This window comes from Dromiciops gliroides, chromosome 2, assembly GCF_019393635.1.
Source record: "Dromiciops gliroides isolate mDroGli1 chromosome 2, mDroGli1.pri, whole genome shotgun sequence".
Lineage (NCBI taxonomy): Eukaryota > Metazoa > Chordata > Mammalia > Microbiotheria > Microbiotheriidae > Dromiciops > Dromiciops gliroides.
In genome coordinates this window covers 354,973,383-354,986,706 of record NC_057862.1, presented here as the reverse complement: position 1 = coordinate 354,986,706, position 13,324 = coordinate 354,973,383, and the positions used below count along the sequence as shown (strand labels likewise).

The following is a 13,324-nucleotide window of genomic DNA, read 5'->3' as shown; positions in this document are numbered from 1 at the left end:
AAAACAAAAAATTACCCTTTGGGGGCAGCTAGGTGGCACAGTGGATAGAGCACTGGCCCTGGAGTCAGGAGTACCTGAGTTCAAATCCGGTCTCAGACACTTGACACTTACTAGCTGTGTGACCCTGGGCAAGTCACTTAACCCCAATTGCCTCACTAAAAAAAAAAAAATTACCCTTTGGGTTGTACTTAGTAAGGTTAAAACTGAAACAGGCTAGCAGGTGAATAAAATTTATGTTTAATTACTACACATTTCCTCCTTTTCTTATCAGAGGAGCCTAGGAAGGGACACCATCTTTTTTATCCTTCCCCTCTTCTCTATTCCCACTGCCACCAACTTGTCCATTCCCCTTGTGCCTGCCTATCTGAACTAGCACAGGAGACTCTTCCTGTCTTCCTCCTTTTTTCCAGCTCCACACGGCTAGGTTTTTTTTATTTCTACCCAAATAGTCTTTTTTCTGTATACAGATGACCATGTCACTTGTAGGCTCAAAAATTTCCAGTGGCTGCCTGTTTCCTGCCAACAATAAGCATCTACTATATGCCAATCACTCTATGAGGCTCTGGGGACACAAATAAAAGTGAAACTGTTCCTTCCTTTAGAAACCCACTGGCTCTCTATTACCTTCATAATCCAGTCCCAATTTACCTCTAAGTCCTTAGTATATGTTACTTCTTCTCATTCACACTATGGTTGTCTAGATTAACTGGCTCTTTTAGTGTTCCTCATGCACAGTATTTCCCATCTCAGTGCCTTCACACTAGATGTCCCCCTCACCTGTAATATATTCTCTCCTCATTTCTACCCAGCCAGATCCCTGGTTTCTTTCAAGGCAAGCTCAGCACCATCTCCTTACTTTAACCTTTCCTGAGCTCTTTAGCTTCTAGCTCCTGGTGTTTTACCTGCCAAACTTTATTTGTGTGTGTGTGTGTGTGTGTGTGTGTTTACATACATAAACATCAGTCTTCCCCAGGGTTTTTCAAATTATAGCTTAATGACCAAATCTAGCCCTCCACATTCTTAGTTCTAAGAATTTTTTTTTCTATTTTTAAATATAGTAAAACTTTATTTAAAAAATCATATTAGCTCCCAGGCAGTACAAAAGCAGACTGCAGCTATAGTTTGTTGACCCCTGGTCTTCCCAGTGCTTTCTAAAGCTACGAGCACTTTCCATATACTCTGCCACTGAGTTTTTTTTTAAGAATAACAAACATTTTCAGGGGGCAGTTAGGTGGCACAGTGGATAAAGCACCAGCCCTGGAGTCCGGAGGACCTGAGTTCAAATCTGACCTCAGACACTTAACACTTACTAGCTTGTGTGACCCTGGGCAAGTCACTTAACCCCAATTATCTCACCAAAAAAATAAAAAATTTTTTAAAAAGACTTAAAAAAAAAGAATAACAAGCATTTTCAAAGTTTGGGGGTTTAAATTTTTTTCCTCCTCCCCTCTCCCATAGGTGGTAAGCAATCAGATATGGGTTATGTCAAACATTACTATATTAGTTGTTTTGTACAAGAAAACTTGGATAAAAGAAAAAAATGAAAGAAAGTGAAAAATAGCATGCTTTAGTCTTTGTTCAATCAGTATCAGTTCTTTTTTGGGAGGTGGATAGTATGCTTCATTATTAGTCCTTTGGGATTGTCTTGGATCATTGTATTGCTGAGAATAGTTCAGTCATTCACAGTTCTTCATGGAACGGTGTTGCTGTCTCTGTGCACAATGTTCTCCTAGTTCTGCTCACTTCACTATACATCAGTTCATACAAGTCTTTCCAGGCCTTTCTGAAATCATTCTGCTTGTCATTTCTTATATCTGTCACTGAATCTTAAAGACCACCAGCCCTTGCCATCTACCCTGAAGCCAAATCCTTTATATGTACTATTCCCCCATTAGGATGTAAGCTCCTTGAGAGCAGAGACTATCTCGAATCCTTGGCACTTAGCATAGTGTTTGGAACATAATGAACAATAAATGCTTTTTAACTAACACATCTATATTTTAATCTGCACATCTATGTGGTCACATGCATACATTTCATATACCCACATTTATACACATGTACATATTTGTATTTGATCGTAGAGGTGATAGGCTGCCATGGGATTTTATTGAACAGGGAATTGTTATGGTCAGACTTGCTTAAGGAAAATTACACTGATAGCTATGTAGAAGCTAGATTGGAGTGGAGTAAAACATCTTTTGCTTGTCATTCAAAACCTTAAGTCTGGCACCATCCTACTTTTTTAAGCTTTATTTCATTTTATTCTTTCAAATACTGAGTGTTCTGGCCAAACTTATTTCTTCCTCCAAACACATCTTAAGCTGTCCTGCATTAGCGCTTTGGATGTTTTTGTCCTTATAGCCTCCCCTACTTTGCTTGTTGGATCTCATACACCATTTTGCTTGTACCTCTCTAATATACCCATCTATTTTGTTTAACTGTTTCTTATTCCTGTACCAGACTCTGGTATCCATGTGGTATCATGAGATAGTATGGTACAGTGTAAAGAGAATTGGATTTGTATCAACCAACCAACAAACATTTAAGTGCCTGCTGTATGCTACATACTGTGGTAGCCCCTGGGAACACCAAGACAAAAATTAAGCAGCTCCTGTCCTTAAGTAACTTACATTCTTTGGGGGGGGGGAATATATATATACACACATACACATACACATACATATACATATACACACCCACGCCCACATATATACATGTATACACATATATGTATGTGTGTGTATATATGTATATATATCTTCTTGAATACAAAATGTATTCAGAGTTTCTATAAGCTAATGGGGGGGGGGGAGACTGGGATTCTAATCCTACCTCTGCCTCTTATTAAATGTGGCCTTAGGCAACATTTGTCAAAATAAGAAGGTTGTACTTGATGATCTAAAAAAGTTTCTTCCAGCTTATCCTGTGATCAGAACTTTGAATCTCACCTCTCCCAGCACCATGCCCAGTATGCTGTACAGAATTGGTGTTTAATTGTTTGCTGAGTATTGAATGATGTGAACTTTGATTATTGACCCTGGAGACATCACTTTCTTTGTTGTTTCCCCTTTGTGCTCTCCAAAAGAACATAAGCACACTCCCTAAAAAAAAATCAGTCCACCTAAACATGATGTATTCTGTCTATATGATAGACTCTTGAGAGTGTTTGCTGCATTTCTCAACGTGCTTGACCGCCACTAATTTGCAGAGGATAACATCTCAAATTGTGTCATTATAAAGCAATTGAAAAGGGTGAGTTAAATTGCCAGGAAGGAAAGGCAGAGTTCTCAACTTCTGCTGAAGCAATACTGCTTATTCATTAAATAAGGAAGTGCCTAAACATATAGTCTTTTACTCAGTGAAATCTGAGGAACTTAATCAGGACAGATGGGAACTTCTTTGGATAAGACTCTTCAGTTTGGACTTAGTGTAGAACAAACAGAAATGAATGTTATTTTGTCTTAATTTTTATAGGACAAAATACATCCTTCATTTAAAGCCCTCCTCAATCTGTGCTGATCTCTCTTTACAACTGTATTTTGCATCACCCATTCTTTTCACATGTATCATGTTCTAACCAGTCTAGACTAGTAGTTGTTAGATGGCTGTTAAAACCTATTAACCGTGCATTCCTGTAAATTAATCCTATTGTACCTAGAACACAGTTCCTATTCATTGCTGCCTCAACTCTTCCTTCAAAACGCAGCTCAGGAACCTCCTTCCCCATGAAGCCTTTTCTGATCCATGCTTCTCCCTCCGTCCCCCAGCCCCCATTGAAAGTAATATCTTTCTACTCATATTTTCTTAGAGCAATTTGTTTGGATCTCTTCTTAAACCTTAGCACATTCTGCCTTGTGTTATGTTTTCTTTACCTTATTCCAACTATTAGATGACAAATTCCTTTGATATCAGAGACTATCAATTTCATTTTGGTCTCTCCATCCCTTAGTTTAATGCCTTACACATAGTAGGTGTTTAATAAATGTTTGCTGAATTGCAGTGAAGAAAAAAAGCTCTTTTAGGGGGATAATCTCAGAAAGATGAGGGGACACCTTGTCAGACATACTCACAAAGGCAGATTGTTACCTTGTTTGGTGATCTCGAAATAAAGGTAGAGGCCCAGAAATTACTAAATTTCAGGAGTTACATGGGCTAGTTTTTTTCAGATCAGGATTAAGGCTGATTAAATGTGGGCTAATATGGAAAAACTAACCCAGCTACCACCCTTCTACATTGAACAGCTATCTTGTGGCACAGCATCAAACTTTATTCTCCATGCCTGTCAGTTACCTTTCACCAGTATGAAATTTGTTCTTAATCTTGTTCTCCCCCACTCAAGATAAAGAAAAACCCAGCAGTTTCGTATACTTGACCTTGAAATTGACTTTGAGCTTGCATCTTTGTTTCAGAATCTTTTTCAACCAAATGTAAATCTTACTTCCTCTGAACTCTCTAACCTTAGCAGCAGGAATCCAGTGTATTGATAGCATAATACAGAATAGAATCTAAGTGATGTGTTCAGAGTGTCTTCATAATCCATTCAGGGAAAATGCTTCAGGTTCTCCTTATTCCTCTGGGCCCAGGGTCAGTAACCTAATCTCTGCTTTTTAATTGGATTTACTCTAGGTTTAAAGGACCATTTAAACCATTATAGACTCCAGTGTTTCCCCTTATAATAGGAATCTTCAAGTCTTTAATTCTGTATCTTCAGTAGCTTTGAACTAAGTCTCTGAGGCTTTCATCTGAAGAAGCAGCCCACTATACCCTATTAACACTAGTTTCTTTGCAAGGAAGTTTGGGTGCATTGGTGGGTTTTTTAATGATTTCAACTTGTTTTTCTTAGATTTTTTTAAAATGCAAATTTTTGCTGGTAATTTTTGTGTTTATAACTCTTTCATTTCCTAATATATTTCTCTCTTTTACATCCTTTTCTGAGAGAGCCATCCCTCATAACAAACAATAAAGGGTGGGGAAGAAGTTCAGCAAAATTTACCAATATACTTCAACCAAGTACAATGTTATATGCAGTGTTCCATAATCATAGTCTTCCACCTCTTCGAAGATGGGCGATTCATTCTCTTATTTCTTCTCTGGATATAGGCTTAGATGGTAAAATCTCACAGCATTCAGTTTCAGTTGTTTTGTTGTTTGTTCTATTTGCACATTGTTGTCATTGTGCATGTTGTCATTGTGCATGTTGTCATCCTGGTTCTGTTTTCTTCATTTTGTATCAATTCCTGTAAGTCTTCCCATGCTTCTCAGTATTTTTTATATCCATTTCTTACAATACAGTAATATTCCATTACATTTATAGTTTGTTTAGTCATTCCCCAGTTGATGGACATTTGCTTTGTTTCTGTTTCTTTTTTTTTTAAAGATAAAATTTGTTGGGGCAGCTAGGTGGTGCAGTGTATAGAGCACCGGCCCTGGAGTCAGGAGTACCTGAGTTCAAATCCGGCTTCAGACACTTAACACTTACTAGCTGTGTGACCCTGGGCAAGTCACTTAACCCCAATTGCCTCACTTAAAAAAAAAAAAGAATTTGTTTTTATTGTTTTTGATAATGATACACATTATTGATACACTAAACATGTGTCCTAATAAATGGAAAGTAATTTTTTTCATAAAAGTATTTTATTATTTTCCAGTTACATGTAGCAATAATTTTCAACATTTATTTTTATAAGATTTCTCGTTTCAAATTTTTCTCCCTCCCTCCCTCCTTTCCCTCCCTTCTCCCCAAGACAGCAAGCAATCTGATATAGGTCGTATACGTACAGTCACATTAAACATATTTATACATTAGTCATTCTGTGAAAGAAGAATCAGAGCAAAAAGAAAAAACCTCAAAAAAGAAAACCAAAAAACATAGAAATAGTATGGTTCAATCTGTATCTAGATTCCATAGTTCTTTTTCTCTGGATTTGGAGAGCATTTTCCATCAGGAGTCCTTTGGAACTCTCTTGGACCATTGTATTGATGAGAAGAGTCAAGTCTATCACAGTTGATCAATACACAAAGTTGTTGATACTGTGCACAATGTTCTCCTGGTTCTGTTCATCTCATTCAGCATCAGTTCATGTAAGTCCTTCCAGGTTTCTCTGAAATCTGCCTGCTCATCGTTTCTTACAGCACAATAGTATTCTATTACATTCATATACCACAACTTGTTCAGCCATTCCCCAGTTGATGGGCATCCCCTCAATTTCCAATTCCTTGCCACCACAAAAAGAGCAGCTATAAATACTTTTGTACATGTGGGTCCTTTTCCCTTTTTTATGATCTCTTTGGGAAAAAGACCTAATAGTGGTATTGCTGACTCAAAGGGTATGCACAGCTTTATAGCCCTTTGGGCATAGTTCCAAACTGCTCTCCAGAATGTTGGATCAGTTCACAGCTCTACCAACAATGTATTAGTGTTCCAATTTTTCCACAGCTCCCACATTTATTATTTTCCTTTTTTGTCATATTAGCCAATCTGATAGGTGTGAAGTGGTACCTCAGAGTTGTTTTAATTTGCATTTCCCTAATCAATAGTGATTTAGAGCATTTTTTCCTATGGCAGTAGATAGCTTTTATTTCTTCATCAGAAAACTGCCTGTTCGTTTTCTGATGAAGAAACCAAAGCTATCTATTCCCATATGAAAAAATGCTCTAAATCTCTAATGATTAGAGAGATGCAAATAAAAACAACTCTGAGGTACCACCTGACACCTATCAGATTGGCTAAGATGACAAAAAAGGAAAATAATAAATGTTGGAGAAGCTGTGGGAAAATTGGAACACTAATGCATTGTTGGTGGAGCTGTGAACTGATCCAACCATTCTGGAGAGCAATTTGGAATTATGCCCAAAGGGCGATAAAGCTGTGCATACCCTTTGACCCAGCAATGCCACTTTTGGGTCTTTTTCCCAAAGAAATCATGGCAAGGGGAAAGGGACCCACATGTACAAAAATATTTATAGCTGCTCTTTACGTGGTGGCAAGGAATTGGAAGTTGAGGGGGTGCCCATCAATTGGGGAATGGCTGGACAAGTTGTGGTATATGAATAAAATGGAATACTATTGTGCTGTAAGAAATGATGAAGGGGCAGCTAGGTGGCGCAGTGGATAGAGCACTGGCCCTGGAGTCAGGAGTACCTGAGTTCAAATCCGGCCTCAGACACTTGACACTTACTAGCTGTGTGACCCTGGGCAAGTCACTTAACCCCAATTGCCTCACTAAAAAAAAGAAATGATGAGCAGGAGGATTTCAGAGAAACCTGGAGGGTCTTGCGTGAGCTGATGATGAGTGAGATGAGCAGAACCAGAAGAACATTGTACACAGTATCATCAACATTGAGTGTTGATCTACTGTGATGGACTATATTCTTCTCACCAATGCAATGGCACAGAAGAGTTCCAGGGAACTTGTGATGGAAGAGGATCTCCAAATTCAAAAAAAAAAAAGAACTGCGGAGTATAGATGCTGAATGAACCATACTATTTCTTTTGTTTTTGATGCTGTTTTTTTCTATTTTAAGGTTTTTCATCATTGCTCTGATTTTTCTCTTATAACATGACTAATGCAGAAATATGTTTAATGTTGTTATGTGTGTGTGTGTGTGTGTGTATATATATATATATAAATATAAATAGGTTATATAAATATAACCTATATCAGATTACCTGCTGTCTAGGGGAGGGAGGGAGAAAAATCTGAAATTGTAAAGCTTGTATAAACAAAAGTTGAGAACTATCTTTACATGTAACGGAAAAAATAAAATACTTTATTAATTAAAAAAAATAAATTATTCTTTGCTATAAATGATTGTTCTCTGGGGACACAAGGGAGGACAATTTTTATCTTTAACAAATTATTGTCTAGCTGCTTCATAATGACCTTCACTAAGAGGAAATAATTTTACCCCAAGACATCCCATTCCACTTTATCTCTAGTTGCTAGGATACTTTTTTTTGCATTAAGCCTAGGTCTACCTCAGTGTAGTTTTCTACACATTGTAACTACAAATTGCCCCTTGAGCCAAGCTAATCAAGTCTAATCCCTATACTTTTAGATACTTATTGGTAGGTATCATGGCCCCTTTAAATCTCATCTCCTCTAAGCTAAACAAACCTAGTTCCTTCACATCATCCTCAAATAGAACATTCTCTAATCTCCTCACTATCCAAGTCACCTTCTATTAGACATGTTCTAGGTTGCCTGGGGAGTGGTATTAGCACCTACCTCCCTAGATTATTGTGAGGATCACATGACATCATATTTGTAAAGTGCTTAGGACAGTACCTGACACATAATAGACTCTATGTAAATGTTAGCTTTTATTGCTGATGGTGGTGGTAGTAGTGGTGATATTATTGTTATTGCTATTGTTCTCATTATTATTGGCCGTGTCTTTAGTAAAACGATACTTCTCACTGAATGTTCCAGATGTGGCCTGAGCAGGGCAGAATTTAGTGGAATATTCTTCCCTTGCTTTGGACATTATATTTCTTTTTAGTGTTCCCCAGGATAGTATTGGATTTTTTTTTAAACTTTAGTTCTCTCTTTTGTTTTTATGTTATCTACATTTCTAAATTTATTCTATCTCCTTCCCCTCCTAGAGAGCAATTCCTTATAGCAAAGAATAAGAAGGGGGAAAAGCTCAGTTCATCAAAATTAACCAACATATGAAAATAACTTGGCAATATATGAAGCATCACAAACTTATAGTCAGAGATGTGCTGGTAAATGTTTAACATTTGGCTCTCTGGGGGACGGCGGGGGCAGGGTGGGATTCATGCATTGACTCATTTTTAAAGTTAATATGAATTATTAACATTTCTTCCATCATTTTAAGTCCAGAAAATCAACAAAACAATAAATAAAGCCCTGACTTACCACATTTACCAAATTCTGAGGAGAAATGCTCACACTTTAATTTTAACAATCTGTTCTCAAGAGCTGGTTTGTGCTGGCTCTAGCACACCCCTGTTTAGAGTACCTTCTCATTTTTCTTTCAGGACAAGTTTTGTCATTATGATTTTACAGTATTCAGTTTTGATTGTTTTATTATTTCCATTTTGTTGCAGTATTAGTTTTTGTCCTTGTATTGACATACATTGTGCTTGCAGTTTCCTAAAACTCTGAGATCTTTTTCTTTTATTTATTTTAAAGTAGACTTTTTATTCATTTTTTTCAGTTCCACATTTTCTTCCTCCCCTTCCACTCTTCCAATGAGAGGGAAAGAAAAAACCTATTACTAATGTGTATAATTATGGGAAAAAATTTTATATTAGATACCTCCCACAAAAAAAGAAATAAAGGAAAAAATATTTTGGTCTCTGTTTTGAATACATCAGCTTTCTATTTAGAATTGGATAACATGTTTCATCATGAGTCCTTTGGAATTGTAGTGGGTCATTTTGGTAATCAGAGTTACTAAGTCTTTCAGAGGTTCAAAGGTTTTAAAGATCTTTACAATATTGCTGTTACTGTGTAGATTGTTCTCCTAGTTTTTTTTTAACTTCACTTTGTATCAGTTCATTTGTTTTCCCAGATTTTTCTTAGACTGTCCCCTTCATCATTTCTTACAGTATCCCATCACATTTATTTACAATAACTTGTTCAGCCATTTCCCAATTGAGGGACATCCCCTCAGTTTTCAATTCTTTGCTATCACAATAAGAGCTGCTATAAATATTTTTGTACATGTGGATATTGCTGGATCAAAAGCATGCATAGTTGTATAGACCTTTGGACACAGTAACAGATTGTTCTCCAAAATGGCTGGACTGGTTCATAGTTTCACCAACAGTGCATTAGTGTACCTATATCCTCTCCAGCATGTTATTTTTATCTTCTGTCATATTAACTTACTTGACACATGTGAGGTGACACCTCAGAGTTGTTTTAATTTGCATTTCTCAAATTATTAGTGATTTAGGACATTTTTTAATGACAAATGATAGCTTTGATTTCTTCTGAAAACTGCTTGTTCACATCCTTTGACTATCAATTGGGAAATGGTTTATTTTCATATATTTGCCTCAGTTTCCCAGTATATTTGAGAAATGAGATCTTCATCAGAGAAGCTTTCTGGAAAAAAATCCCCCCCCCTTTCTTGTTTTCCTTCTAACTTTGGCTGCATTGGTTTTGTTTATACAAAAACTTAAAAAATTTCAAGTAATCAAAATTATCCATTTTACCTCCTGTTATTCTCTCTATCACTTGTTTGGTCGTGAACTCTTATCTATAGATCTGACAGGTAATTTTTCCCATACTCTCCTAATTTGCTTATATCACTCTTTGTATCTAAGTCACGTACCCATTTTGAGCTTATATTGTTATGAGATGTTGGTCTGTGCTTAGTTTCTGCCAGTGGTCTTTCCTGTTTACTCAGCAATTTTTGTTGAGTAGTGAATTCTTACCTCAATAGCATGAATCTTTGGATTTATCAAACAGTAGGTTACTGTGGGCATTTACTTCCATATATTGTGTACCTAATCTATTTATTGGTCAAAAACTTTGTTTCTTATCTAGTACCAGATTGTTTTGAGGATTATTGTTTTGTAGTATAATTTGAGTTCTGGTACTTCTTGGCCTCCTTACTTTATTTTTTTTTAAATACTTTTTCTAGATCTATAAAATAATCTTTTAGTAGTTTGAGTGGTGTGGCACTGAATTAGTAAATTAACTTGAATAGTATTGTCATTTTTATTATAGTGGCTTGCCCTACCCATGAGCAATTCATATTTCTCCAGTTGTTTAAATCTGTATTTGTGTGAAAATTGTGTTCATATAGTTCCTGTCTATGTCGTGGCAGGTAGATTCCCAGGCATTTTATACTGTGCAGTTATTCTATTCTATTCTATTCTATTCTATTCTATTCTATTCTATTCTATTCTATTCTATTCTATTCTATTCTATTCTATTCTATTCTATTCTATTCTATTCTATTCTATTCTATTCTATTCTATTCTGTTCTATTCTGTTCTATTCTGTTCTATTCTGTTCTATTCTGTTCTATTCTGTTCTATTCTGTTCTATTCTGTTCTATTCTATTCTATTCTATTCTATTCTATTCTATTCTATTCTATTCATTCATTCATTTATTCATTCATTTGTTTGTTCATTTATTTATTGCGGGGAAGTGAGGGTTAAGTGACTTGCCCAGGGTCACACAGCTAGTAAGTGTCAAGTGTCTGAGGCCGGATTTGAACTCGGGGTCTCCTGAATCCAGGGCTGGTGCTTTTTCCACTGCGCCACCTAGCTGCCCCCTGTACAAGTTATTTTAAGTGGAATATTTTCTGTTTCTTCCTGTTTGGTTTTGTTGCTAACATATAGAAATGCTGATGATTTAATATGAGTTTGTTTTGTATTCTGAAACTTTGATAATTTATTATTTTATCTACCTTGAAGTTCTGTGGCGAAAGGCGAGTGATAAAGCAGCAGGTGCAGTTATACTGAGAGCTGTAGTCTCAACCCTGCACATAGGTGGCCCAGATCATAGGGTCATCTCACTGGAATGAAGCAGCAGTGAGATTTGGCAGCCCTCTGGGTGTCTGAGCAGTCTTTTTAAAGAACCACACTGCTTACCAGATTTCAGAAAAACCTAGAAAGACTTACGAAGTGAACAGAGCCAGGAGATCATTGTACATAGTAACAGCAACATTGTGTGATGATCAACTGTGAAAGACTTAGCCCTTCTCAGCAGTTTTAAAAGACTCATGATGGAAAATGTTTTCCACATCCAGAAAAAGAACTGTGGAGTCTAAATGCAGATGAAAGCATAGTATTTTCACTTTATCTGTTGGGGTTTTTGTTTTGTTTCGTTTTTTGTTTTTTCTTTCTTGTGGTTTTCCCTTTTGTCCTGATTCTTCTTTCATAACATGACTAATGTGGAAATATGTTTAACATGATTGTATATATGTAACCTATATAATATTGCTTGCTGTCTTGGGGAGAGGGGAGGGAAGGGAGGAAGAAAAACTTGGAACTCAAAATATTACAAAAATGAATGTTGAAAACTATCTTTACATGTAATTGGGGGGATAGTATTAAGGGGGGGGGAAATGTTTTAAAAATAAAAAGAACCACATTGCTTGACTCCTAGTGTGAGGAAGGTGCTAGAAAAGGTGCCCTAAATATTGTCTGCTTCACCTAACCTAACCCTGGCCTGCTTACCAGGGCAGGCAGGGATCATACCCAGCAGTTGAAACACAAAAAAAGTACAAAAACTTCTGCAAAGATACTTACTTTCCAGCATAGTGTGCCCAGATCAAATAAGGTGCTGAATTCTATGAACAAAGCAGAATTGCAGTAGTTAAAAAGAAACATGAGATGTGCAAATTTAGAGGTATCTCCAATTCCAAATGTTCATTTGGACTATTTGTGTCTGACCTGTGGTAGAACCTTTTGAGCTTGGTCTGATCAGCCATGGTCAGACACACTTGTACATTGATCCCAATAGAGTGATGTCACTTTGAAGTCTTCAAGTATGAAGGACAACAACCAATTTTGACATATTGTTGTAATTTCCTTGTTAGTATTTCAAAGAAGCTTTACATCAGTATTTATTAGGAAAAGTAGTTTATATATTTTTTTCCTCTGGTTTATCTCTTCTTGGTGTAAGGGGCTAAAATTCTAGCTATACTATCTAAAATCTAATGAGTGGTCGCCAATAAATTATAAGCTTTAGCAAGAGTATTTAAGTGTCTAAGTATTTAGGATCAGAGAGAAAGGTAAAAATCTAACTATTTCTAAGAGACCCCATCATCTGACCCGCCATGGCGAGGTCAGGAACCAAAAGAGCAAGAACACCCCCCCCCCCCCCAGCAAACGTCACTTCCTGACGCCAAGGACCTGACCCCATGGCTTGTCCTCAGACACCTTCTCCTCAAGGCGGAGCTTTTGATCCATTTGATCCTGGGATTTTTTTTTTCCCCCTTAGGGAGCTCATTTATAGCTTGCTCAGTTTCTTTTTCTAAGACAGTTTTATATATTTTATTTCCTGTTCTGTTAATCTGAGCAGTTTATTTTTTGTTAATTTTCATCCATTTTATTCAGATTGTTACTTTTATTGGCATTTAGTTGGGCAAAATAGCTCCTAACAACTGCTTTTTTTTTCATTTTTTTGTGAATTAAAAAAAATTAAATTAGCCCATAGTTTGTTTTAAAAATAAACCCAACAGTGGGGCAGCTAGGTGGCAAGTGGGGCCGGCCCTGGATTCAGGAGGACCTGAGTTCAAATCCGGCCCCAAACACTTGACACTGGCTGTGTGACCCTGGGCCAGTCACTTAACCCTCATTGCCCTGCCCCCCCCCCAATAAACCCAACA

The 13,324-nt window shown here is 36.8% G+C and overlaps 1 protein-coding gene across 3 annotated transcripts in view; it reads left to right on the top strand.

Annotated features, from left to right (window-relative positions):
* UIMC1 (ubiquitin interaction motif containing 1) overlaps positions 1 to 13,324 on the top strand; it is a 140,860-nt gene that overhangs the window by 88,616 nt on the left and 38,920 nt on the right. The window lies entirely within an intron of this gene.